Genomic DNA, 27,153 nt, shown 5'->3' with positions numbered 1-27,153 from the left:
AAACAAAATGTGTGTACTATCTCAGCACTGAATTTGAATGCCAAGCAATCATTGTCTTGCACATATATAGTGCCAGTTACATATCATGTCCTTAGTAGTGCTGTTACAAATGTCCCCAGTGAGTTTTTAGCAAAAAAAAAAATTTTTTTCACTTTCTGGAATGTCCGTATTTCGGAATAATTCGGATAACGGATATTCGGATACGGGATACTCGACCTGTATTACAAAAATAAATCAGCTATATATGTTTGACTAAATGTAAATAATCTATTGTTGTCCAATTTGATCTACCTTCCTTGATTTCTATAATAATCCTTTTATTTAGTTTAAAATGTATTACTTTCTACTATGAGAGGGAGAGGTAAAGCTTTGGAGAGCGATAACATGGACTAGTTACCTAAAGCAACCAGTCATCTGTCATTTCAATGACTTTGGATGACAGTTAGGGGTATATTTACTAGAGGTCAACTTTCAGATAAATTAAAATCAATCTTATCGATGTTGGACTTCCAGGGCTAATCCATGCATTTAATTACAGATATTTTTTTTTTAAATATGCATATTAAAAGCTTTTTAGTGTTCATTCTTGCACCCGCTATGTTTGAAAACCCATGCAGTTCCTGTACACTGCTGTGTGCTGTGGTGTTTCTAGCACAGGTCTGGTTTGGATATCAGTGCTGATCTACAGACCACACTGAGTGAGAAGCACTACAGCAGACATCAACGTCTGATTACTTCCTTTGGGCAACATCTTTATTTTATCTCTTAAACCAGGGCACCCTAGAGTATCAGAGTTTTTCCACGGCACCCCTAGGCCCCAAAAAATATATATCAAATGAAGTAGATTGTGTTTATATGTGCTTCTTAGGTTCAGTTATGTAGTAAAGGGCAGGATTTGGTTCTGATTGTACAGATTTTATGATTGGCAGCCACCAGCACTGTTTTTTTCCAGAAATAATTGATCATAAATAATTTGAATTGGTCCTGGACGACCAACCCGAGGCACCCCTGCAAGTGTCCCGAGGCACCCCAGGGAGCCTAGGCGCACAGTTTGGGAACCACTGTCTTAAACGTTTAATCCATCTCCAAGACAGAATGGTAGAGATATGTGTGCAATAGTTGACAGGCAGATGTTTTGAATAGAAACATGCAAATTCTTCTGTAACATTACATATGCTTGGCATGCTTTCCATTTACTAGAACCATTTTACATTATACACAATGGTTTGTTCCTGCCTACTTATTTTCTTATTGCAGTGACCTAAGGCAAGCTAAATTCAGTTATGAATTTAGTACTTATTTATCTACTATATAAAATCACCTAATTACCTGCCATTAGAACTGCAATGGAAATGCATTACAATGCAAATACTGGACACTATTAACTGCAAAGTTTAAAGCATCCTTACAGTGGACTTGTAGCATACTGAATACATAATTTACCACAGCTAATTGATCAGGATGGATTTTTTTTCCTTCAACTACTCAGACAGGCAAAACAAAATTCCCTACAAGTGCTGTTTTTCACGGCCAGGAAAACAGGTGTGTCTGGGAATTTATATCAGATCTTGGGCCAGATATAATGTGGTTCTCATTTGTGTACCACGGAAATCCTATACTGTGCATTATCTTCTTTGCATTAAAGGGCACAGCTCATAAACCCAGTGAGTACATGGTGCAATAAGCTCAATACTTTCAAAATGTAACAGGTATCCTAAAGCAGTCTTTGTATGTAACCCAAGAGGTACACCGAAGGACATTGGCAGAGAAGTCCACCCTACTGTCAAGAGTTCTTCAATGGTTGTTTCAACTTCAACCCTCAAATTCACTCCTGAACAGATCAGACATTTTTGTTTATGAAGAAAAAGAAAAAAGATTAGCTTTTTTATTGTTTAAAGAATACCGGCCGGTGTTTCAAGTGTATAACTATTACTGTGTTAAATTATCTTGAATAAATTTGTATTTTGTTTTTACTATAATATTATGTGTTCATAGTGTCCTTTAGCGCTGTCTACTTCGTTCTTATTATTTTTGTTTATGTACAGATGCAGCCATGCTCATGGAGCGTCCCCTATGGTGCAGGTGCAACATGCAGCGCTCGTGTAGATCGGAGTCCCCCACCCCTCAGCTAACGGAATAGTGCATGATCGCATATCAGAGTTGTGGGAATTACTTGCTGCACCAAGTGGGGACTAGCGGCCATATTGCAGAAACTCCAGCAAGTTTCAGAATGTTATACAGCTTGAAAATGGTGGGCAATGCCTTCTTTAGATGGCATTACCATATAGAAGCCTATAGACTTCTATTTGCTTCCCCCACCCCACGAGATAAATGTATTTCATTTTCCTCAAGCATACGCCAAGGAGTGGAATAATTTCACAGTAAAAACAACATCTTCCTTCTGTTTGTGTATACCTGAGGTTCCCACACACAGTCCTCAAGGCACCCCAACGGCCCATAATCAAAGTAAATGAGTCAATTTGATTTAACCATCTGTGCTGAGCCATGGATATATGTTTGGAATCATTGGTGTATACAGAACATTGTTTTGGAGTCTTTCCTATAGCAATACTAACATTTAGATAAGAGGCCCTATCAGGTAAGCGTTGTACTGTATTCATACAGGTTGTAAATCATTTTTAAAAATGCTGTTTATGAAAAGGATGTAGGACATAGGCGAGAAAATAATAAAATAAGGGGGATTGAGTAGCAATGTGTTTTATCCACACAAACAATGTCACTCAACAAATCAACTAAAACTGGATCATGTTAAAACAACTTAAGATGCAAGTTATCAATTGTGGACATTTTCTATGTGGGCATACACAGTGCTATTTAAAGCAGATTATGCTAGGCAAACTGGAATAACCTCAAACCACATCAGGTCCATTTTCCAAGTACATCAAAAAGATCATCTATAACGGTCTCCACTTCCGGTCATAATTTGCTTTAATTTGATATTCATGACACATTCTTTTCCATGTTAGAGGTGCTATTTATAACCTGGTTTAAGAAACAAACATGTACATATCTGTTCCTCATTTATTACAATTAATAATACATAATGGCCCTTATTCAGATCTGATTGCAGTACAAATTTTTTCTCAAAATGGGCAAAACCATGTGCACTACTGGTGGGGCAGATGAAACATGTGCACAGAGAGTTAGATTTGGGTGCGGTGTGTTGAAACTGAAATCTAAATTGCAGTGCAAGAGTAAAGCAGCCAGTATTTACTCTGCACAGAAACAAAATAACTCACTCAAATCTAACTCTCTATATACATATTACATCTGCCCCACCTGTAGTGTACATGGTTCTGCCCATTTTGAGAACAAATTTGTCCTGCAATCAGATCTGAATAAGGGCCAATGTTATAGAAAACACTACATGGGAGTGCTTCATGAACCTCAGAAGTCTAGGGAATGCTGCTGATCAATGTGCTACAATACTTCTATGAAACAGAATCCAAAGCAGATCATTAACCAGTAGAACAAGGATTACAGTACCAAGGGAGATATAGGGGTCTATGCATTACTAAGACACTGCGGACATTATTGGTCATCTATATCTTGGGGATTTTTGCAGTTTTAACAAAATTTCCCCTTCTGCATACTAACTTGCAGGGAGAGCATTAGCGATAACCACTGTACTTGCGACTTACATTGCCAGCATATTAGAATAGTCTTCCACATTGTCAAAAGTCTACAAATAATCTGACACAATGCCAGATTCAGATCCCATCACTGATGTGACGATGTCACAAAGTAGCAATGTTTTGGTACTTTGTGCATATGCTGTACCTATATTGTGCATGTGCAGTAGCGGCCTACAATGTTGGTCACACTACATCAGACTGTCAGTGATCTGGCATCAGGAGTTGGTGGCAATGGCCTACAGAAATTTCCATTGCTGGATTTACCATTTACTATGGTGTAAAGAAAAAAAAAAGGTGCAGCTGAACCAGGTTACACAAAAAAGCGGCCCCCAAAATAAATAAATAATAATAAAATAAAAAAAATAGTTGTAGTAGAGGTTAAGAAGACAGAATATAGGAGGGCACAAAAATCTTTAAGCGCTTAGGGCCTCTACAGGGTCTTAATCTGGCCCTAGTCGCAACCATTGTCATGGAGAGGCGAGGCCAGGATTTCCATCAGAGCCAGCCGAATAGTGTCGCAATTAATAGGATGCAACTCAGATCAGTAAAATATGTAGGAGGTGAAACACCTTCCACTGCATTCAGTGGGGTCAGTTCATCCCAGTTGCCCGGAGACAAGATACATTTCGGTGCCCCACCCTTCCCCACAAACACATACCACCTTATAGAAGTACATTTTTGCTTGTATGTATGTATGTATGTATGTATGTATGTATGTATGTATGTATGTATGTATGTATGTATAAAATAAAGAGAATGTGATCTCTATGGTCCTGCTAGGAGGGGGAATCAGCTATAGAAGCGATATCAATGGATTTCAATTAACTGATTTAAACTAGCAGTGGAGGAGAGGTGCCCCCTTGGGAGCAGGAGCCTGGCGGCAGAGGACTCCATTGCCTCCCAGAGTTCTGCCTCTGACTAAATAAACAAATCAGAGCAATCACTGCTGCCTCCATATAAGCAGCAGCACAAATCTCCTCCAACTATATATCGGAACCAGACCCAGTGTGGGCACAATGTCAGATTCTGGAGCCAGATTGAGAGAGAGCACAAGATCCCCCTTCTGCAACAAAGCCTCCATAGGAATAAAGCGGTTTATGACACCTGAAGAGAGCGTAAATTAAGTACACAGGAGTCAGACTGTAGTCCTGACTGACTAAAACAGGGATTGCATTCTTCACTGCTAATTAGCCTTTTTTCAGGACATTTCTGTAAATACTGTTCTGAAACATACTGTAGGGGGTGTCACCAATCACTAAGCTTAATATATTTCATTGGTGGTAAGGATCAACAATGAACCCCAGCATCCAAAGGCAACAAAAGGGAAAGACGAAACATACTGTATGTTTGAAGGAAAAACAACGAATAGCCAATCAGCCAACCTCTTAAGCTGGGTATACACAGAAAAAAAAAAATGGATAGAACATCACAATGAAGGATGGATCGATCACATTAGACAACATTTCTTCAGAGCGACAAGTCATTAAATCCACCAGTGTGCACATGTTATCATGATGCCAATGTGCATTTCCATCGGTTGCTTCTTCTGATCATGCAGCAAGATTTGGGAATATTGTTAACGACAGCATGCTCCTGGATGTGTCCACTGACCAGTGTCGGACTGGGACATGAATGGGCCACTGAGGAATGTAATGATATGGGCTCTTGTTAAGGGGTGTGGCTTATCTCCAGACGGGCTGTGACCAGCTGCATTAGAGCATTGGCTAACCATCAGGGAGTGCATGGTCTCTGCTCTATAGTACATTTTGCTAGGGTATGTATGACAGTGTGCCAGATTAAGAATGGCAATGCACTGTAGAAAATATTCCATAGTCCCACGAGGAGGTGGGACCCCATGCAGGGAGGCCTACCATGAGTTTCGCCCTGTGGGCCACTCCAACTCTTGCCACTGATAATATTTTTTGCAAGATTTCCCAGTGCGAATGCACTTCGTTGTTAGTCCAGGAGTTCGAACAGGATTCTTTTGTCAATTAGGGATGTACTATTAAAAAGTTGGAATGTCTTTCCTTTGGCGCAAGTGATAATATATGGTTCAAATTAAGAAGAAGGTTAAGAAAATGAATTAATAACATGCAACAGAATATGCTAATAAGAAATATTAAGGTGATATTAAAAAATGGCAAGAGAAAGTGAACAGACAAAACATTAATCAATCAGCTGTCATTTTTCCAACACTGCCTTTACAGTGAGAAATGGAAGCTGACCGGGTGGTGGCGATTTTTATCTCCTTGCTTTGATAGACACCCACATAAGTGTCTATAGCAGGAAAAAAAATATATTATATTTTAGTGTATATACACATACACTGTATTCTTTTTTGCCCCATAAATTGTATTTCTTACACTAAACTAATAAAGAACACATCTACAGCAATGTGTATGCCATTTTCATCGGCAAGCAAACATTTTACACTCTAATGTGGAAGATGTGCCAGACATACTGTAAGCACCACCTAGTTGCCATATATTTCGAAAAGAAATGGATTCCAGCCACATAGAACTGTGTGGTAGTAATATACAGACTATGCTTGTTTGATCAGTAACATTATGCCAATTAACCAATATAGAAGGTAGCAGTGTTCAGGCAAGCTTGTAGTCACTGTATTCCTTTACAGAGGGATGCTGAGCAGTACCAGGGAGAGCTACGTGTGGGCTGGAGGCAGAAGCAGCTACTGAAAGCCTCTATCCACGCCCCATCTCTCTGCGCATGCGCCGGGCAAAGACAAAGGAATTGGTAATTACTGTGAAAAAGTCTCATTCATTTTCCACTGCAGTGTCCATCATTTAACAAGAGTCCAAGATGTATGGATTCCATGAACAATCACCATGTGTGTCAACCTATAATTTCCCTTCCTCTAGATCTTTGCATGAGTCACATACAATCAATAGCTGCACCATCAGGAAGCATGCATGCAGACTTGTTTTAATTAGCCCATTATCAGGGCGCACTCACGTGCTCCACCAGGGAAAGGCTAATCAATAATGCAGGACGAGACAATAGTGGGCTGTGCAATGGCCGCAGCAGCAGATCTCTCCCGCTGGACAGATGTCACCCAGCTGTTGCATAGGCATTAGGCACCCAGTGGCTGCAGCACGCCAGGGAGTAATCTGCCGGAGCACAAACCCCGTGTCTCGGAGAATACCATAGTAACTACTAGGGAGGAAAATGCCCTATTCGGGCAGGCACGGGTGACTAGCGGGCGATTTCCAGCCATGTACCATGAAGGGGCTGCTGCGCGTAACCCATTCCTGCACTGGCACCATCACACAGATCGATCAAGCAAGAAACGCCCAAATGTGCAGATCTCAGAACCCAGATAATCCTAGTATGCAAGACACACAGGTCAGGACAAAGAGCACATGAAAAGAACAGTATTTAGGTCATTCATCCCTCAAATGGGCAGATTCCAGATTAATATGTGCAGATCCTATAACGAGTATGCACAGCTTTATTGTACAGAGATCTGATATCTGGCTAGTGACGTCCAGCCTTCCTACAGCACCCGCTTCTCACTATTCCTCCCCATAATACTATACCTTCTGAGAGATATACAGCACGTGTGCTACATAGGTCTGCAATACAATTACACAAATATTTATAAACTCCTGTCATGTACCAGTCCCTGTGTTTGGCTATAGCTAGCTGTTATGTGAATCATATTTGCACTGTGCATTAATGGACCCCCATCTAGCATTTGGGCGATGGGACTAGTTTAAGAAAAAAAAAAATAGATCTACCCCAAGAATCATCTGGCTCCAGGCTCTCCTCACCCCAATCCCCGTTGTATAGAAACTGATTGCATTCATTTGTCATGTGTCTGCATTACATATGCTGGAATGAATCTTCTCCTCCTTACCTTATTGAATAGTCTGTGTTTGTCCTTGTGTGTTTGTGTGCCCTGGTGTCACAAGGGTTCCTGTGCCTGCACTGGTTAGTCTGGGTGCTTGTGCCTCCCTGGCTCGGTGGCTGGGACTGTGGTGATTAGAGCCCACTGCTGTAGCAATGTCTCTGCTGCCGCTGCTGCCTCTGCATTTCTCCCTCTCCCTCCTCCCCTTCTGTTCCTTTCACTCTCCACCCCCGTCTCCCCCTTTCTCTATTCTCCCACTCCCTCCCTCTCTGCTGTCCATAAGCCACTCTGGGGCTTTTCCCCCCTTAATATACATATATATAAAGATTAAAGTGCGTGTGGGCTGTTCATATTTACCCTCAAGTTTAGGAGAGCACCCTACTCAGAGCTTTAAATGCACATTGGGCACGGGAATATGTGTAACATGGAAGGCAATACTGATTTGCATACGATAATGAATTTCATACACTTCCACAGGAATGACAGGACCATATGTATTGGATTGCCTTTCTGGTTACTCTTCTTTTATCTTCTTGCGGATACAGTGTTGCTCTTTAAATATTGGTGTTTTTTTCTGGCTAAGAGTAACAGACTTGTACAGGTGTAAGTGGGAGATACCATGCCATTCTGCTCACCTACATCCATACCTTAAAGCTCTGTAATTGGAGGCTGAGAAGAAGCTAATTACTGACACTGGTCTGCACAGAAGTCCTCTCCTACTGTTTAATGAGCAGCCAGGTGAACGCGTTCCAGACAATTGTGATTGCACCTGTAATACAATGTGAATGATGGTATACTGTAGGACAGTGATTTCCAGCCTCGGTCCTAAAGGCACACTGACAGACCATAGTGATATCCAGGCTTGAGCACAGATGGTCAAATCAAAATAACTAAGGTACTAATTAACTCACATATGCTCAAGTATGGCTATCCTTATCACCTGGACTGTGTGTCTTCAGATGCATGGTTGGTAGCCCCTGGTATGGAAGGACAGCATACAGCAATTGCTCTTTCTAGGAGAGAAATTTACATTTTCATGTGTTTTTCTCTTTAAAATACACAGACATTGTTTTTCATGTGATTTATTGTAGTTTGCCACTATTGCGCAATATTTAATATTATTCAATAACCATTTTATGATTTTTTTTAATTAGACTTATAATTCACTTGTTGTTTTTTTACCATCAGTTTCTAGATCAAAAATCACATTACTGTAACATTGTGACATAATTGTATATTGCAGAGATTATTGCAAACATTCTCTCTACACAAATGTTTAGCACTTTGGCTCCCTCTGCAGAACATGCTGCACATTAGGACATGACTTAAGCAATGTTCAAATTGTGAAAATTGTCAGTGGATTTTTAAAAATGACTTCTATATGGAAAATCACATTTTAATTACGCAACACTGTTGCTTGATGTTTTATTCTATTATCATTTTTGTGCATTTACTGTGGTCTCTAACTACAGCCTGTCATGTGTGATTACAATGTGGTAAACACATGGTGGTAGTCTTGTCAGATTTCAACATTACTACAGTATTATGTCTGGTTTTTAATTAATACATAATATTTCACAATATAGGGTGTGGCAGCTGTTACTTTATTGTGCTATTTTAAAAAGATAAGATTGTAAAACAGCAGCTGTAGATCTGTAGAAATGGGTCATTACTTTTCTAGCAGAGCTGTACCAAGATAAAGTATACTGGTGTACTGTATAGGAACTGCAGTATACTGTATCTCCCTGATGAATAAACTTCAGTCACACAGTCCCAGAGTGTACAGCCTCATTGCTTAATTTGTGCGTTGATTCTCAAAGGTGAATATAGATTTCCTTGAATTATAATAGCATCTGTATTGTATATTATTGCATGTTCCAGTGGAGTATGGTTTTGAATTAATAATCTGTGCATTTAAAAATGGAGCCCAATAATCCAGCATATGGATGCAATAGAAATGGGTAATTATTATTTTTTTTTTTTTTTGAATCTCTAAATCAGGCATGTCCAACGTTGGCCCTCCAGATGTTATGAAACTATACACCCCAGCATGCTTTTCCACAGTTTTGCTATTAGAGAATGCTAAAACTATTGCAAAGCATGCTGGGATGTGTAGTTTCAAAACATCTGAATGGCCAACGTTGGACATGCCTGCTCTAAATAGTCATTAGGGAGATTTAGAAGTCTATGATGTTATATTTCTTTGAGGAAATTAACTGTGTTATTTTTATGTCTGCAATTATTTTTTTTTTTATAATTGGATCACTGCGCTCTGGCATATTTATGTGAAAGTCCATGTCACATTGACTCACTGATACCGCTTTCAGACCGCAAATGCAGGGTCGCACCTGGACTTTGAAACAGTTCTGTCACGGCGCGACCCTGCATTTGCGGTCTGTTCAGATCGCATCGCGAACTGGCAATATTGTGGGTTCGCTGATGTCATGTGGGGGCGCGGCGGAGTGTCATTGGGGGTGGGGGGAGGAGGCAGCACTTAGAGCTGGCACTGATCCACACGCTGCCTCCTCCATAGTGTGTACAGGAAACGGGTCACTTACCCGATTAACCCGTTCACACTGCACAGCAACAAACCGGTAAGAACCCTTCTATTTACCCGGCCCAAATTGCCTTGTTGCTACCGGTTAGCTGTAACCGCTAACCCCTTTCACATTGCACCAATTACCGGGTCGAACCAGCATGAGCCCGGTAATTAGATGCGATGTGGGTATTATTATTATTATAATTTTATTTATAAGGCGCCACAAGTGTTTCGCAGCGCCGTACAAAGGAACAGTACAGGGAGACAAAACTTGGCATAACATTGAATAAATAACAAAAATACAGTACAAATAAAGAGCACCACAGTTCAATACACATTACAGCTTAAATGTAAGTAGTGAGGACCCAATCAACATACAACTAGAGGCTTGAGGCCAATGATGGAGATGAGTATGCAGACGAAGATGGTCACTGAGTGTTGGTGTATAGGAGAACTGTGAGTGACATGTAAAGAGAAGAGGGCTTTGACAACAGGAGGGAAGAGGGCCCTACTCGGAGGAGTTTACAATCTAGTAGGAAGGGGAGACAGACAGATTACAAGAGGTGCAAGCGAGGGGGTGGTGGTTAGATAGCAGGATGTAAACAGGCAAGGGGTCGGAGAACCAGCTGGTTTATGCAGTGGAAGGGTATGCTTTGATGAATAGGTGAGTTTTCAGTTCCCGTTTGAAGCTTTGTAAGGTCGGGGAGAGTCTTATGGAGCGAGGGAGTGCGTTCCACTGAAGGGGTGCAGCACGGTATGAGTTTAGGGGTTTGTAAACTAAGATGGGATTTTTATTTCAGATGGGAAATTGCTATGGGCAACCAGGGCTGGATTAAGAGCCTAATGGGTCTGGAGCTGAAAATGTTTAAGGAGTTATTATGAAAAGTGGAGGAGGTGAGGCCAATGACATGAAGAATCCTAACACTATAACCACCAGTTTCTCCATAAATACTGTATATATAAAATACAAAAATTGCATAAAAATGACAAATTTTAATACTTATAATTTATGGAAAACCATTTGGCAAGCTGGAGTCTGTCTGGTAATCATCATTCTGTCATAAACATGGGCCTATTTTTATGTGGAGTTCTGAAGCTGCAGCTCCATCCTCCCCAAAAAAAAAAAAAACAGAGTATGCAGCGCTTGAGAAATAATAATAAAAACTTAGAAACTTGTTGGATTGACTTCACAATTTATAATAGTTAAAATTAAAAATGTCACAATTTAATAGGCCACACGGCCACACACATGGTACAATGAATCATTTAAAATAATGCATTATGCAGATAGGCAGAAATCGGATAAGCTCAATGAAACTGTCCGTTCCTAGGATGCCTGATGAATTAGTATTGGGACCGCCTTTGTAAACAGAATGAATTATAATTACCGTCCATCTTGCTTGATTTTAGGGAGAAATGGATCCTGATGGAATTAGGAATTTCCCTTTTGCCGTCCAAAGTCCCTTATGATGGAAAGTCCATTTGAAAAATTGGGGCTTGCCACTAGGTGTCGGTTTAGCAAACTGATAAAGTATCCGGTCCGTTCAGGCTGGTTCGGGCAGATGGAAAATAACAAGTAGTTGCTGGAGCTTGTAGTCCGGTTCTGCTGTAGGGTTAGTGTCCACCTCCCCATTGTTAATCTGGCCCTGTGGACAACCAATCAGAATCTACTTATTTATTTAGCACCGTCTGTACAGGTGGCCAGAGGCGTAGCTAGGGCGGAGCGGGCGGAGCACCAGCTCCGGGCGCAGACATGTCACCTGGCGCCGGAGCTCTGCCGCCGGCTCCCGCCCTGCTCGCCCGCTCCCCTCTGTGCCCGGCCGTAGATCCCGTTGTGCCTGTGTTGTGGGAGAAACAAGGAGCCCACATTAGGAGAGGAAGTGATAGCCCGGGGTCGGGGGTCAGCGCGACGAGGAGGAGAAGGAGAGTGAAGCTGCGTGGCGATGGGGCAGGAGGAGGAAAAGCAGCCAGCAGCGTTGCCAGCAGCGCGTGGGAGCAGAGCAGAGAGAGAGGACGGAGCCGAGATTGACAGCTCCAGTCACCGGCACCCGACAGCAGCGCCCGATACCCGGCAGCCGCATCATCGCACCAGCCCACGGCACCTGGCTGCCGGGTATCGGGCGCTGCTGTCGGGTGCCGGGGACTGGAGCTGTCAATCTCCGCTCCGTCCTCTCTCTGCTCCCACGCGCTGCTGGCAACGCTGCTGGCTGCTTTTCCTCCTCCTGCCGCATCGCCACGCAGCTTCACTCTCCTTCTCCTCCTCGTTGCGCTGACCCCGACCCCGGGCTATCACTTCCTCTCCTAATGTGGGCCTCTCCGTCCTCTCTCTGCTCCCATGCGCTGCCGGGTATCGGGCGCTGCTGTCGGGTGCCGGGGACTGGAACTGTCAATCTCCGCTCCGTCCTCTCTCTGCTCTGCTCCCACGCGCTGCTGGCAACGCTGCTGGCTGCTCTTCCTCCTCTTGCCCCTCGCCATGCAGCTTCACTCTCCTCCTCCTCGTCGCACTGACCCCTGACCTCGGGCTTCCTCTCCAGGGACCAGGCACTTCTCCTCTCCATGGCCAATGTGTCATCCTTGATCCGCAAGTCCTGGTGGCCACAGGAGAGAATGAGAGCCCAGGCCTCGCACCCAGCAACTGGCCCTGGTACACAGTGTCACCTGGGCAACAGCCAGAGCGTCAGGGACCCAGCACCTACCTGGCTACAGCAACTGACCCCCCCACATCAGGCAGCGACCAGTGATGGCCCCCAGCATCCGGTGGCACTGAATAGGAAGGTCTCAGACCACCCCAGACACCAGCCCAGGGCACGTGAGTTGGCTAGTGTGGCCCTATCTCCAAAGGTACCCAGAGGTTCAACGGGCAGGACTAATCCTTAACCCCCATCTGTGCGTTTTACTAGCAGAGTAGAGGGGGGGGCGCAAAACATGCCCTTGCTCCGGGCACCGTGGTACCAAGCTACACCACTGCAGGTGGCTCATTTCCATCTGGTTGTGGAATTTACAAATGTAAATATTTATTTTCTGTTCACATTATGTAATATGCTATGTACTGTAGACAAAAGTGATTGAACACCAACAGCAGAGAAATCCGATGTCAATACGTTGAAAGTCCACCACATGCAATGACACTGCAGACACCCTTTTTAGCAAACTGTCCACAGGTTCCTGGAGAATAGCAGGCAGTATGTTCTGCCACTTCCGCCTTAAGTACAGAGACCAACTGTGACATTGAGGAAGCTCAGATCAGCCTAGAATGCACCCGTCACTTCATTTCATCCAAGAGGTTGGGGGTTAAGATCTGGGGCCAGATGCACTAAGCTTCAAAAGTGATAAAATGGAGAGTGATAAACAGCCAGCCAATCAGCTCCTACCTGCCATGTCACAGACTGTGCTTGAAAAATGTCAGGCTATAGCTGATTGGCTGGCTCTTTATCACTCCATTTTATCACTGCATAGTGCATCTGGCCCCTGGACTCTGTGCTGGCCAGTCCATCCAGCTTCCCAAGTTTTATTTAACACCAGCTGAAACAGCCTCATAGCATAATGTCATCACCTCCATGCTTTACTGTATCTGCTCTAGACTCTGGCATCAGATGTTCTCTTGGCGATCGCCATACATGAAGATATCCATCTTATCTGTAAAGTTTGTATATGTATCTGCTGCAGGAGCACACTTTCGCATGTGTGGGAGTCGCCAATCACTTTTGTCTACATAGTGTACTTCGTGTTTGCATTTCTGCTGCCCAGGGTTAGGCAACAGGCACTTACCTGAGTGGGCACCCAAAAAAATATTATTTCTTTTATAGTTCATTAAATGTCTAAGGAATGTTTCCTTTTTAAATAAAAAGTTCTAAATAACTATTGACAACATGATGTAGAGTGTACACACAATGAGATATGCACTGATTTTATGTCCAATTTTGCTTATAGAAGCATAATCAAAAAATTTAAATTAAATGCTTTTTGATCCCAATGCACATTCGTGTGTAGCGGAAATAAAAAAGAAAAATAATCTTGCCAAGCAAGACTATATATTAGGAATTGAACGGTATATCAATTTTAATGCCAGATTGAATTGAATAGCATATTGAATCAAAATCGAATGCCAGCTCTAACCATGTCGATTTTGATTAGATTTGGCCTACAACCTGTTCTGAAGTTTTTCTCCTCCTTTTCGATCTTTAGTATTTTCCATTCGGTTTTCTATTCGAGGTGCATTCGATTTGCTATTCGATTTCAATTTGATCTCATAGGGCGGTATTCAATGAGGCTGATTCGCCAGGTTTTTATGGCGATTTTGTGCTGTAAGGCAAATTTCTGACTAAAACGGTGAATCACCCTATTCAATGACCAGATGGCGAATACATTTCAAGGTTTTTTTCGCCATGATTCACCGAGTAGCAATCGCTATCTTTTTATGGTGAAGTGGAAGGTGAACTTTTAAAATAAAGTGTTTTGTTTTTTACAATTGGTGTAAAAAAATCTGGAATTTTATTCTGAGGAGGGGCATTCTATTTTTATTCATGTGCTGTAAGCATATGAATATATATTTAATTTAAAAAAAAAATATATATATATATTTTTTTTTTTTACACAGACCAGCCAGCAGGGGGCCGGGAGCCGAGCCGCTCATTAGATATTCATATATTCACTTCACCCGATCATTACATATTCATGATCGGGTGTATTGAATATACCCGGTCCCCTGCTGGCACCCCCGGGGGGGCAGCCTGTGCTGCCTGGCACCCGGGGAGCCCACCTCCCCCCACAAACGTTCTGGGGCAGGCAGGGAGACTTCCATCTCCCTGCCTGCCACCGTCCTCAGGCTCCCTGCGGCATCCGCCGCAGGAGCTCAAATTCGCCAGTCAGGGGCAGCGAGCCCCTGACTCGTTGAATACCGGAGCCGGCGAGGCTCCGGAACGCAGCGAGCAGTGGCGAATGTGCAGCGAATCCTAAACAGGATTCGCTGCACGTCGCCGGTATTCACATTGAATACCGCCCATAGTGTTACTGATCCTTCAGGCAGGAGATTGAATCTAGATTGAATCGAATGCAGCAGTGAACACTTTAGATTTGCACTATATAGTCTTGCCTGCTAAGACTTTTTTCTTTTGAATTTCCTTTATATGGGAGTGCGCATTGGGATCGAATCTGCATCTAATGCTAATAAAAGCATTTGATTTCTATTAAAAATAGAGCATATCTCACCGTGTGTACCTTCTATTAGATTATACTGTTGCTACACTTCCTGTTACTAGTTGGAAGCAAGTTTAGTAGATTTGAAAGTTGTTGGTTTAAAAACAAAACCTTAGTAAACCACAAACATTTCCTTTTTTTTGTTGAGGTATTGGTTTACAGTAGCAGCAGTTTGTGTTTAGTTTTACAATTGTAATATCTTGTAAAATCGCATAGCATGCCTGCTGCCACAGGAAGTTATCCCGCTTTCCCTGGCAGCCTCCTCACCCCCCCCCCCCCCCCCACCACCAAAAAAAGGGTACTACAATGATGCGATTCACGCTGTCGTATCATAGTAGACCGGCCCCTGCTACATAGACTGTGATGCCAATCCCCCATGACAGCCCATCTATCATGCTGCAAAGTAGGTAAGTACAGTGCCTTGCAAAAGTATTCACCCCCTTGACTGTTTACCTATTTTGTTACATTACAACCTGTAATTTAAATATTTTATTCTGAATTTTATGTGATGGATCTGCACAAAATAATCTAACTTGGTGAAGTGAAATGAGAAAAATATTTATAAAAGCTAATTTTTTAAAATTAAAATCTGAAAATTGGCATGTGCATATGTATTCACCCCCTTTGCTATGAAGCCCATTAATGGTTCTGGTGCAACCAATTACCTTCAGAAGTTACAAAATTAGTGAAATGATGTTCACCTGTATGCAATCTACAGTAAAGGTGAGTACACACGGGGCGATATATAGCCGAGTGATATATCGCTCAATGTCTCATTTTCATCGGCAACCAGAGATGGTCGCTGATGAAAAGAAACCTCTGCCGGGGGAGCCGCAGAGGTAATCAGCTGGCGAGTATAACGGGGCTGAAAACGGGAGCGCGCACCTGGCGATTTATCACCGGGGCACACTCCCATCACTGGCAATATGGTCGCCAGCGACCATATTGCCAGCAATATCAGCCTATATCGCTGCCGTGTGTACACGGCTTAAGTGTCACATGAGCTCTCAGTATAAACACACCTTTTCTGAAAGGTCCCAGAGGCAAAAAGCCACTAAGCAAGAGGCATCACACCCGGAAGATTAATGAACACTCCAAACAGGTCAGGGGCAAAGTTGTTGAGAAGTCAGGGTTGTGTTATAAAAAAAAAAAGTCCAAATCTTTAATGATCTCCTGGAGCACCATCAAATCCATCATCTTCAAATGGAAAGAACATGGTATCATGACAAACCTGCAAGAGAGGGCCACCCACGAAAACTTACAGACTGGGCAAGGAAGGCATTAATCAGAGTGGCAACGCAGAGACCAAAGGTAACCTTGAAGGAACTGCAGAGTTCCACAGTAGAGACTGGTGCATCTGCGTATGGGACCACAATAATCCATACACTCCATAGAGCTGGGCTTTATAAGGGGGGCCAGAAAAAGCCATTACTTAGTGTTAAAAATAAGAAGGCACACTTTGAGTTTCCAAAAGGCACGTGGGTGACTACCTAAATGTATGGAGGTGCTCTGGTTAGATGAGACTAAAATTTAACTTTTTGTTTTCGGCCACCAAGGAAAGCCCTATGTCTAGCGCAGACCCAACACATCACCCCAAGAACACCATCCCCACAGTGAAACATGGTGGTGGCAGCATCATGCTGTGGAGATTTTCAGCAGCAGTTACTGCAAAACTGATTCAACTCAATGGCAAGATGGATGTTGGTAAATACAGGGATATTCTTGAGCAAAACCTGTTTCAGTCTGCCTGTGATTTGAGATAGGTTCACCTTCCAGAAGGACAGTGACCCGAAGCACACTGCTAAAGCAACAATTGAGTGGTTTAAGGTGAAACATTTAAATGTGAAGAATTGAAGATGGCTGTTTAAAAGCAGAAACCATCCAAAATGAAGTAGCAGTTTTGCCTTGAGGAATGGGCAAAAATCCCATTGGCAAGCTCATAGAGACTTACTCAAAGCGACCTGCAGCTGTAATTTCCATCAAAGGTGGCTCAAAAGTACTCACTTTAGGTGGGTAAATACTTATGCACGCTGAAGTTTTCTTTTATTTTGTCCTATTTGTTGTTTGCTTCACAATAAAAAAAATAACATCTTGAAAGTTGTAAGCATGTTCTGTGAATAAAATGGATGCAAACCTTCAAACATCTATTTTAATTCCAGGATGTGAGGCAACCAAACATGAAAAATGCCAATGGGGGTGAATACTTTTGCAAGGCACTGTATGTGTCTAGGCAAGAAAAAGCCCTCTGCTTCTTTAGGAGCTCATTTCACAGAAGCAGAATTGTTAAATATCTAATCCATATTCCATTTTTCTACTGCTTTATGTCCACAATCATCTCACATTGCTTATAACTTAACATTTTTAACATTTTAACATTTTTCTACTGCTTTATGTCCACAATCATCTCACATTGCTTATAACTTAATTTTGTTCCCAAAGCACTGTCATTGATTTTCTTCATCAAATGCGATTATTTCTCAGGAGAAATTACAATTTTCCCTTCAAAACAAGATGCTTGAACATAGCAGTATGTATAGTGTTAATCCCTAATAACATAACACTTTCAGAGCCCTATTAATATTTGTAGAATCATTTCAAATATATAATTTTGACTTTAAAGCACTGCAAAGAGATAAAGTTCAACCTAACCTGTCGCCGCTTGGGGAGGATCAGGGCCACTCTGGGAGGTTCGGCCTTGCTCAGCCGTTCATCTGTTCAGGCGTTGCAACACCCAAGCACATGAACGGGCAAGCGCCGGAACATCTGAGTGCTCCCGGGTCCCCCCCCCCCTCAAGTGGCCCCAAACTTCAGCAAGTGCCCGCATACAGCCGAAGCCGGCAGCAGCAGCAGCTCCAGGGGTGCAGGGGTTGCTGAAGAAGGCAGCAGCTGCCCCTTCTGTGGTGAGTATTTCTGATGCAGGACAAACCTGCCCCAGGAAAATCCACCACACAATGGGTTAATATAGCTTACTGTGGTAATGTATCCATTTTCCTTTTATAGTATACAATACACTGTAACTTTTATTAGTGAATGCAAGGCTGAATTTTTTTGCCTCAAGTGGTGTGTAATTATCTTTTTTAACTAAAGTACTTATTTTATATGTGTCTGTGCTTTGGCCATGGCAAGTGGAATGAGTAATTAAAACCGATCATGATTTTTTATCATACATTACAATCATGATCAGTTTTAATTACTTGTAAAATACATAATACATGTCGTGTTGTAGACTCGAGAATGGAACGGTGGAACTATGTGCCTAATTCAGACCTGATTGCAGGGCAAATTTCTTCTTAAAATAGGCAAAAGTAATGTACTGTATGTGCACTGCAGGTGGGGCAAATGTAACATGCAGAGAGAGTTAGATTTGGGTGGGGAGTGATCAAACTGAAATTGCAGTACATAAATAAAGTAGCCAGCATTTACACTGCACAAAAACAAATGAACTCTCCCACTTATCTCTCTCTGTCTGTCTCTCTCATCCTACCTGCAGCATACATGATATTGCCCATTTTGAGAACAAATTTGTCCTGCGCTCACATCTGAATAAGGCCCTATGTGCTGATGTGTAAGTCGGACAGAACAATATCAGCTGGAGGATGAGCAAACATTTTAAATCCATATGTGCAACCTAAAGTAGCATTTCTATTGTACTGTAGGTATTTAGAAATATGGGGGAATGTAATACCCCTTTTACACCAAAACACTGGGTCGCACACAAGTTTTTGGACATGCCTCTAGCCCATGTGCACCCCATGGTTTGACCCCTTTTGGACTGACGCTCCACCCGGCATAATACTGTGCAGAGCGCCCCAGGCAGGGAGGGTGGGGGCGCCCCGGCACTCACTTACCCGCGACATGACGTTCCAGGGGGTGGGCTTGCCGTGCGATGCAGCGCTGGTCATCGCAACTCTCCCCACGGAGGGGAGGGGAGGTGTCCGGCGCCGCCTGAGCCAGCGCTTGGAGATGACATCATATCCGAGTGCTGGGACATGCTTCACCCAAGAATTCACATTTTTAAAGCAGCATTCAGTTACATGACAAAACAAATTGGTTTTGTTGTGAACCTGCTTGCCCCTTTAAAAACACATCCTGGTTCTCGTAGTCGTATTACATTCTACCCATTCTATTATATGGCTGTCAACAACTTTATTATATACAGGCCTGTTCTTGGCCCGCTCCCCTGTTTATCGGCACTCAATGTCCTACCTGCCGATTGGTGAAAAGGGGGTATGGCCTCGTAACCGCCCATGGATTGTAAAGATAAGGCTGTGATCTCGACAATCCATGGCTGTTCTCGGCAAAACGGGCCCGACAGCTTTTAAAGTCAAGTCCGTTCTGCCGAGATACCTCTTCAACGCTGTCGGGAAAGAAAGCATTGAATAGGTACCCGCTGCTATTTCCCCTGTTGGAAACAGTGGCAGGGATTGAATACCCCCCTTAGTCTATCATTTCACTATTGCATCCTAGAAAATGATAGACATATCATTGCTATGGGTAACATCACTTCTTCATTTGTAGAAGGTTTAGTAAATATACCCTTTTGGTTTTTACATACTACTGTATGTCCCTCACATACAGTAGACCTATAAATACAGCTTTTTGGGCTACAGCTTGGTTTACCCCCTCTAGGTCCAGTATGAATTCACAAAATTTCAAAATAACAATGGTCAAAATACCAACAAGCATTCAACATACAGACATGTTCAAAATGCTGACATTCATTATGCCGACATGGTCAAAATGCCAACTTGGTCAAAATTCAGACATTTAAATGTCAACATGTCAAAAAGTTTACCGTGACATATTGACATATGGATGGGCATCACGGACGGTGTAATGGTTAGCATTACTGCCTCACAGTGCTGAGGTCATGGGTTCGATTCTCACCATGGCCCCAACTGTTTGGAGTTTGTATATTATCCCTGTGTTTGCGTGGGTTTACTCCGGGTACTCCGGTTTCCTCCCACAATCCAAAAATATACTGGTAGGTCAATTGGCTTCCAACAAAATGAACCCTAGTCTGTCGGTGCGTGTACATGTGGTAGGGAATATAAATTGTAAGCTCCACTGGGGCAGGGACTGATGTGAATGTTCAACTGTACTCTAAAGCGCTGCGGAATATGTATGCGCTATATAAGAAACCGTTAATAAATAATAATAAATAAATAATAACTCTATGCCAACTTGGATCATGAAGTAAGAACAAGTTGGTTTCAAAAAGAAAATCATGGAAAATCCATGTTGACTTTATCACTTGTCAACAATGTTAATGTTGACATTTTAACTGTGTCGACATTTTGGCCATGTTAGTATAATGAATTTCAGCATTTTAAACTGACTGCATCCCCCTTCTTAAGAAATGGACAATAAATTAGTTTAGAAAGGAATTACTGTACATTTGGTAGACTGTCTATTATTTATCTTTATTTTGTATTTTCACAGGAAAAAAAATCACATTTTTTCCAATGCTTGTTGGTGCAGTAGTATTGTGGACATTGTGGTTTCAGACCATACATTCCGCAAAAGCGAAGTTTAAAAACATACTCAGAATGGAATCAACAGAATAGCAAAGCACAAATATCATCAGATTGTATCAGCAGACCTTTGCAGTCTGTTCTAAAATGAAATTCAATTTGCGTGAAATTTGGACTCGACTGAGCTCATCTCAAGACTAGATGAAAAAGCACAGTAGACACAACTAGATAATGGTTTATTTTAACACATAAACTTTGGGGACAATTCAATTAGCCACGGTACAGTACCGCGGCTAAATGATTCTCAGGGTTTAATTTATTTATACCGAGTAGCAGACACTCTTAGGGATTTTATTTCACTTGCCCAGAAGCAGGAGAAACAAAATCTAAGAAAAAAGCTGCGATTGAAAACACACAGGGATATGGGAACTATTCATGGATCTTGAATGTTTTTTATAAAATGGGGTTATTCAGCATGGATTGCTATTTAGAGATTTCACAATCTGGTCATTTATCAAACTACAGCAATGGGCTAAAAATTGCGCAAAATACAATTTTTTCGTGTTATTTACCACAATCAATTGAATTCCCTCAAAAGAAACAGAGAGTGACATTTAATAGGATGAGACTTTTTAAGGTTCTGAGATCGCACAAAATCACTTTTTTTTTTTACTAAAAAGTTCAAATCGAATGCGAGAATCGCACTGGGTGTGGACAACTTTACTGCAGCAGCTTCTCTCTATATCCCAGCCTGTCCTCTCTGGATAAGTCACCGGCGACTGCCTGCGGCTTCAAGAACTAAAGTTTTTTTGTTTACCTAGCCACACCTCATCCCATTGGCCACACCCCCTAATTTTACCAGGGCACGGCTGACCTGTAGGTGCCCCTGGTTAATAATATTAAACATACACAATAAACAATTTCTTTATTGCTCAGAAGGGCCAAAATGAGCGATCTTTAAAAAAAAAAAAAAAAATCATCTAATGAGTAGAACATCGTGGGAAAAGTTGGGATGTCATGCTAGTAGCCATGGATGCCGGGGATGCATGTGCCACATCTGCAGTGCACAATATTCCAGCGCACCGGTGAGATTTATGCAAACATGCTGCGATTCATTGCACTTTACTTCAAAGTGAACACAAAATGCATTTGTTGCAGTACTCTCTTGGTCACTGTCCTATAACATACACGTACACTGCAGCTATAAAAGGCAAAGGTAATTCCAGAGCATAAGAGCTTAATTTTTCCAATGATAAAGTACAATGAATAACGTTTCACTTTAGTAGCACAATCCTCTTCAACCCTCAACAGTATCTGTATGTCAATCATTGTTTAGACACACTGCGTGCGCTTCTTCTTTAGTCTTCAACATTGTTTTCATTGGTATTTGGGGCCTGATTCGAACTTGTTCGCTAGGCTGCATATGTTTGCAGCCTAGCAAACAGGTGAACGCCACCTGCCGTCTGGACGAACCCCTTGATTGCGCCCACGCAGGCCTAAAATCATTCGATGGACACTGGCCATCAAATTATTTTTGTGCAGGGGAACGTCCAGTATTATGTGTGTGCAGGGGAACGTCCAGTATTTTTATGGGCATACCCATAAAACACTGGGAGTTCCCCCATTCCACCCACTATGGAGCAAATGCCTCAGCCAGTGTGCAGTTCGCTGAGGGTGTTTGCTCTGGGGGTTTGCACATGCACATAATCACGCATGCGCAGACCCCCACCATCAGAGATGGTTCCTGAATCGGCCCCTTAGTTGCCTGGAATTTTACAACTTGCCCAGTCTCAGCTTCCAGACCTCTGTGTCAAGTGCTGTGTGAACGGGTGCCCTGTCATCCTGTGCCACTCAGAGTAGACAGACGCTAGAGGGCATTTTGACCTTTAGTATCTGATGGTGCACAGCATTACCTGGAAGTGTTGGGACTCTGGAACGCTGTCGCTTAGTGCTGACAGTAACACCACAAGAAGCTGCAGCTTTCAGCAAAGCTGCATCTTATACCCTGGCAACAAGCAGGTCATTTAAGAATAACCAGAAGCTTTACTGTGGGATTAGAAGCCTTACTGTGGGGCATAATATGTCAGGGGCAACTTGGTGTGTGGCATATTGTGTCGGGGGCATTGCTGAGTAGATCATTGCGGTGCGTGGCATATTGTGCCAGGGGTGGTGTGGGGCATATTGTGTCGGGGGGCATTGCTGTGTGGGGCATTGTGGTGTATGGCATATTGTGTCAGGGATGGTGTGGGGCATATTGTGTCAGGGGCATTGCTGTGTGTGGCATATTGTGTCAGGGGCATTGCGGTGTGGGGCATTGCGGTGTCTGGCATATTGTGCCAGCGGTGGTGTGGGGCATATTGTATCGGGGGGTATTGTGGTGTGTGGCTTATTGTGTCGTGCATTATGGTGTGGGGCATTGCAGTGTCATGGGCATTGCGGTGTGTGGCATATTTTGTCCGGGGCATTGCAGTGTGGTATAATATGTAATAAGTATTACGGTGTGTGGCATATGTGTAAGGGGAATTTTTCGGTTATTGGACAGATTTTTTCTTTTAGTTGCGCTTCAGGAGGTTAAACCTGTCTTGGGTAGCTCACGCCCGATTAATGTTGGAGACCACTGTTCAAGACCCTGTCCCAACTGCTGCTTGAAATCTATGTTCCCTATCATATGATAGACACACATAGGGGTCATTTTTTTCAGGAGCCTATTTTTCTACCAGTATATTGTTAGATTGTGGGAGGACACTGGAGCCAATCTGATACATTTTGGTGAATTATGGGAAGATGGTTCATGGTGCTGAGAAATGCCATGGGGTGTCAGAATGTGGTGCTGAGAAATGGCAGTTGATATCATAGAATATTGGTACTGAGAGATTGCTTGTGATATCAGATATTGGAGTGCTGAGAGATGATTCAGAGTTCCAAGGAGTTAGGGTCCTGATTCAGAATTGATTGCTATTGTTTGAATTCACATTCTGTTCCATTATCGAATGACTGCATATGCATATGGATTGTAGTGCGCATGCAATCGCTAAAATAGCAACAAAAATATAAAAAATATCATATTGCAATCCCCTCGCATTTGACGTACAGGAAGCTGGCTATTGGGAGTGGACACCTGATGTTTTCTGAGAGTGTCTGAAATTACGCCGATATGCCCAAGCGATTAATGGATAGCCTGTAACATCAGTGATGGCTTCGATTAGCCTGTCTCTGTCGCAGAGTTGTGGAAGGGTCAGACTTACTCTTAGTTGCACAGACCGGGAATATAATTTGATGGTGAGTATATGGATAAGCGAAAGGAACCCAGAATGCGAATTTTCACCTTCTCCAGATGGCGTGAACCTATACTAACCTCTGACCTACATTTTTGAAAATTCTTTTGGATAGTTATCCATAAAATACCTCATATTTGGTTTCTGGTGATGCATACATACAGGTATGTGTGATGCTGCACCCATTAGAGCAGGGGTCCTCAAACTATTTTGCTCTGGGACCCCATCAGACAATAAAAATTATTACAGGACCCCAACAAGTTACTGCAGAAGGTCATCACGTCACATGTGTGGTCAGCTAACAGCATGGCAGCATTGGGGAGGCACAAAATGATGGGAGGAGTCTAAAAATAACAGACAATTCAACTTCTTGGATCACTGACAAGGAGTCGCGACCCCACGCTGATAAGGTCAGGACCCACAGTTGGAGAACCGCTGCATTAGAGCAATGGTATACCCTCGCTATGGACACTCGCAATCGAGGTTTTCCATTGTGAATAAATAATTGGAATCTCATGAGCCACATGCTGTGATGCATCTCACTTAGGCGAAGCTGAATAAGGACACAGCTGTACACTACCCTATAGCCGCACATGGCTGCATTTACAGCCGGTGTTTATAAATAAAATTACAGGAACCGATTGGCTGTTACTTTATCTCTCTCCAAAGCTTAGTATATTTTCAGCCTTGCTGAAAATATACTACGCATATTGATTATGTAATGCTATCATAACGCTTCTAGATCTTCATCTGAATAGGTACTTATCAGATGAAAATATATTTGCCTTATTTAAAAAAAATATTTATTAAATCTGCATTAAAAACGCAGATGTTGATAAAGGTGCCCGACAAACTAAATAATACTACAGTATTAAAGGATAATTCCACCTAGAATGTATTTTTATATAACAGTATACCCCTCCATCCCATCTGGCAGAACTGTACCATAACAAGCACCAACACAATGCTGAAGAGAACACACCCAGCAGTGCTTCAGTGCTTTTTATCCCCTCATTTACAGTCATGAGAAGGTTCGCGTTGTACTGTAACAATGCAGCTAACTCAATAGAAACATAGCTCTGTCCAGCCAATACCTGCAGTAGTTACTGACACTGCTCAGTATGAATTTAAACTTTGCCTGGTTACAGCTTGGTAACACTTGAAGTGTCAGGTATGCATTCTCATGAACTATGGGGAACCCTGCTCTGGAACCACACAGTTCTGCTCATTGACAGGAGGTTGTATGCTAGCAAAAATACATTTTAAAATAAAAATAAAAAAATGGAGGAACAGTTTGATCAACTAGAATAGCAGTCTGTTTTAATGTCATAAACAATAAAGTCCACTTTTATTTTGAAGATGCATTACAGTCAGTAACACCGCTTTCACATCGCAAATGCGTGTCGCACCTGTGATTTGGACACAGGTCCGTCCTAGGAGTGCCCCGGCATTTGCAAGGTGAAGCTGATGTCATCGGGGGCAGGCCAGAGAGCGGCGGTGCATCATCAGGGGAGGATGCAGTGTGTGGAGCTGATGCTGCCTCCTCCGTATAGTATGAACGGGACCCAGGTCGCTCGACCTGGGTTACCCCTTTACACTGCCCAGCAACCCAGGTCCAACCCTTCTTTTAACCAGGTTGGATTGCTGGGTTGCTGGACCCTGGATATTTTAAAAGACCCTTTTAAACCGCACAGTGACCCGGGTCGACCAGCAACAACCCGGGTCGGACCTGGGTTATTTGTGCGGTGTGAAAGGGGTATAACTATAAAATGCAGATATATGAAAGGAATGCCTAGTGTTAAACATTATAATCCATTCCTCAGTTTGCATACAATTGGTTAAATCTAGTCTCAGGTGATTTGTCACTAGCCTAATAACCCTCACACTCTTCAGTCTCAAAGTTGCAATAGAGTTGCAGTTGCCAAGAGTCAGCAGCACATTTAAAAAAGCTCCTTCAGCAGCATATTAACCTGTATCCATCATACAGTACAACTGTTGCATCTATGAAAATGTGATGCGTATGTGCTGTGTGTATAAGCTGTGCTCCTCCTGTCTGATCAACAGGAATGCCAAGCACTGGGGATTGTGTGATTGGAATAATGATCTTTTAGTTGCTATAGAAACTGGAACGATTTCAGGAGCAAAAGTACAAGGGGCCCTGAAGACGTGTCTTCTGAGTGTGTTGCTTTATTTATCTACTACTCTGTTCTCATACAACGAAACACTGGCCACAGAAAAACATAATTGTCAATGTTATTTCTATTTGATTTCCCTTAATATAGTTATATGTTCAGCTATTTCAGTGACGAGATATTATGTGAATCATAAACATGCCTGAGACAGCTAATGCAGCAAATGGCACTTGTTTAGTATTTCATAAGACATTTCTTTGTGCACGTTCAGCAAGAGCTAGTTCTCCATAAGCAATCCAACTTGCACTGCAAATATGCAAAAAGAGAAGTGTAAAAGAGGAAGGTGTTTTACAGAGTAGCATAGAAAAGACAATATCTTGAAATAAAGTCATTTATCTAATCCAAAACACAGAGGGGGAAATTTACTAAAGGAAATTTGTAAAAAAAATAGGTGTATTTGTATCTAGAAATACACTTATTTTTGACATTTACTATCCCGAAAATATGGCAATTCGTAGTTGTATTGATGTGCTATTAATACGAATACGAATTGCCGTATGTTCGGGATAGTAAATGTCAAAATTAAGTGTATTTCTGGATACAAATACACCTATTTTTTTCAAATTTCCTTTAGTAAATTTCCCCCAGAGTCTAAATTTCACATAAATATAATCATTATCGTATTAAAATGTACAAGTATATGTTGTATAACAGGCACCAATGCACCTCTTGTCCATGTCCAAACGTCATCAATGTTAAGTTATATATAGCGGAATATATGCAATAAATGTGTAATACACAATAGGGGGTTTTTCCGGTTCATTCGCTCGGATGCAAATTCACATCCTTGCGAGTGAACATGATCCCACCTTGAGACTGGTGGTACGCCGACCCACCATGCGCAAGGTGCATACGTTCTCACTGGCTGCGAATGGGTGTTTTATATAAACATCCATTCGCAGTCTGCGGGGTAACACCCACATTATTCGATGGTCGCCGACCATTGAATGATG

General features: G+C 42.4%; 1 protein-coding gene across 1 annotated transcript in view; it reads right to left on the bottom strand.

Moving 5' to 3' along the window:
* The window catches only part of BASP1 (brain abundant membrane attached signal protein 1), a 90,911-nt gene extending 83,191 nt beyond the window's left edge, over positions 1-7,720 (bottom strand). The window contains exon 1 of the mRNA XM_083188112.1: positions 7,534-7,720. The gene's annotated coding sequence lies outside the window, so the exon portion shown is untranslated. The remainder of the gene's footprint in view (positions 1-7,533) is intronic.
* Between the last annotated feature and the right edge of the window lie 19,433 nt (positions 7,721-27,153).

The sequence above is a fragment of the Crinia signifera genome, chromosome 5 (assembly GCF_055691185.1).
Source record: "Crinia signifera chromosome 5, ASM5569118v1, whole genome shotgun sequence".
NCBI lineage: Eukaryota > Metazoa > Chordata > Amphibia > Anura > Myobatrachidae > Crinia > Crinia signifera.
This window is presented reverse-complemented; position numbering and strand designations above follow the sequence as displayed.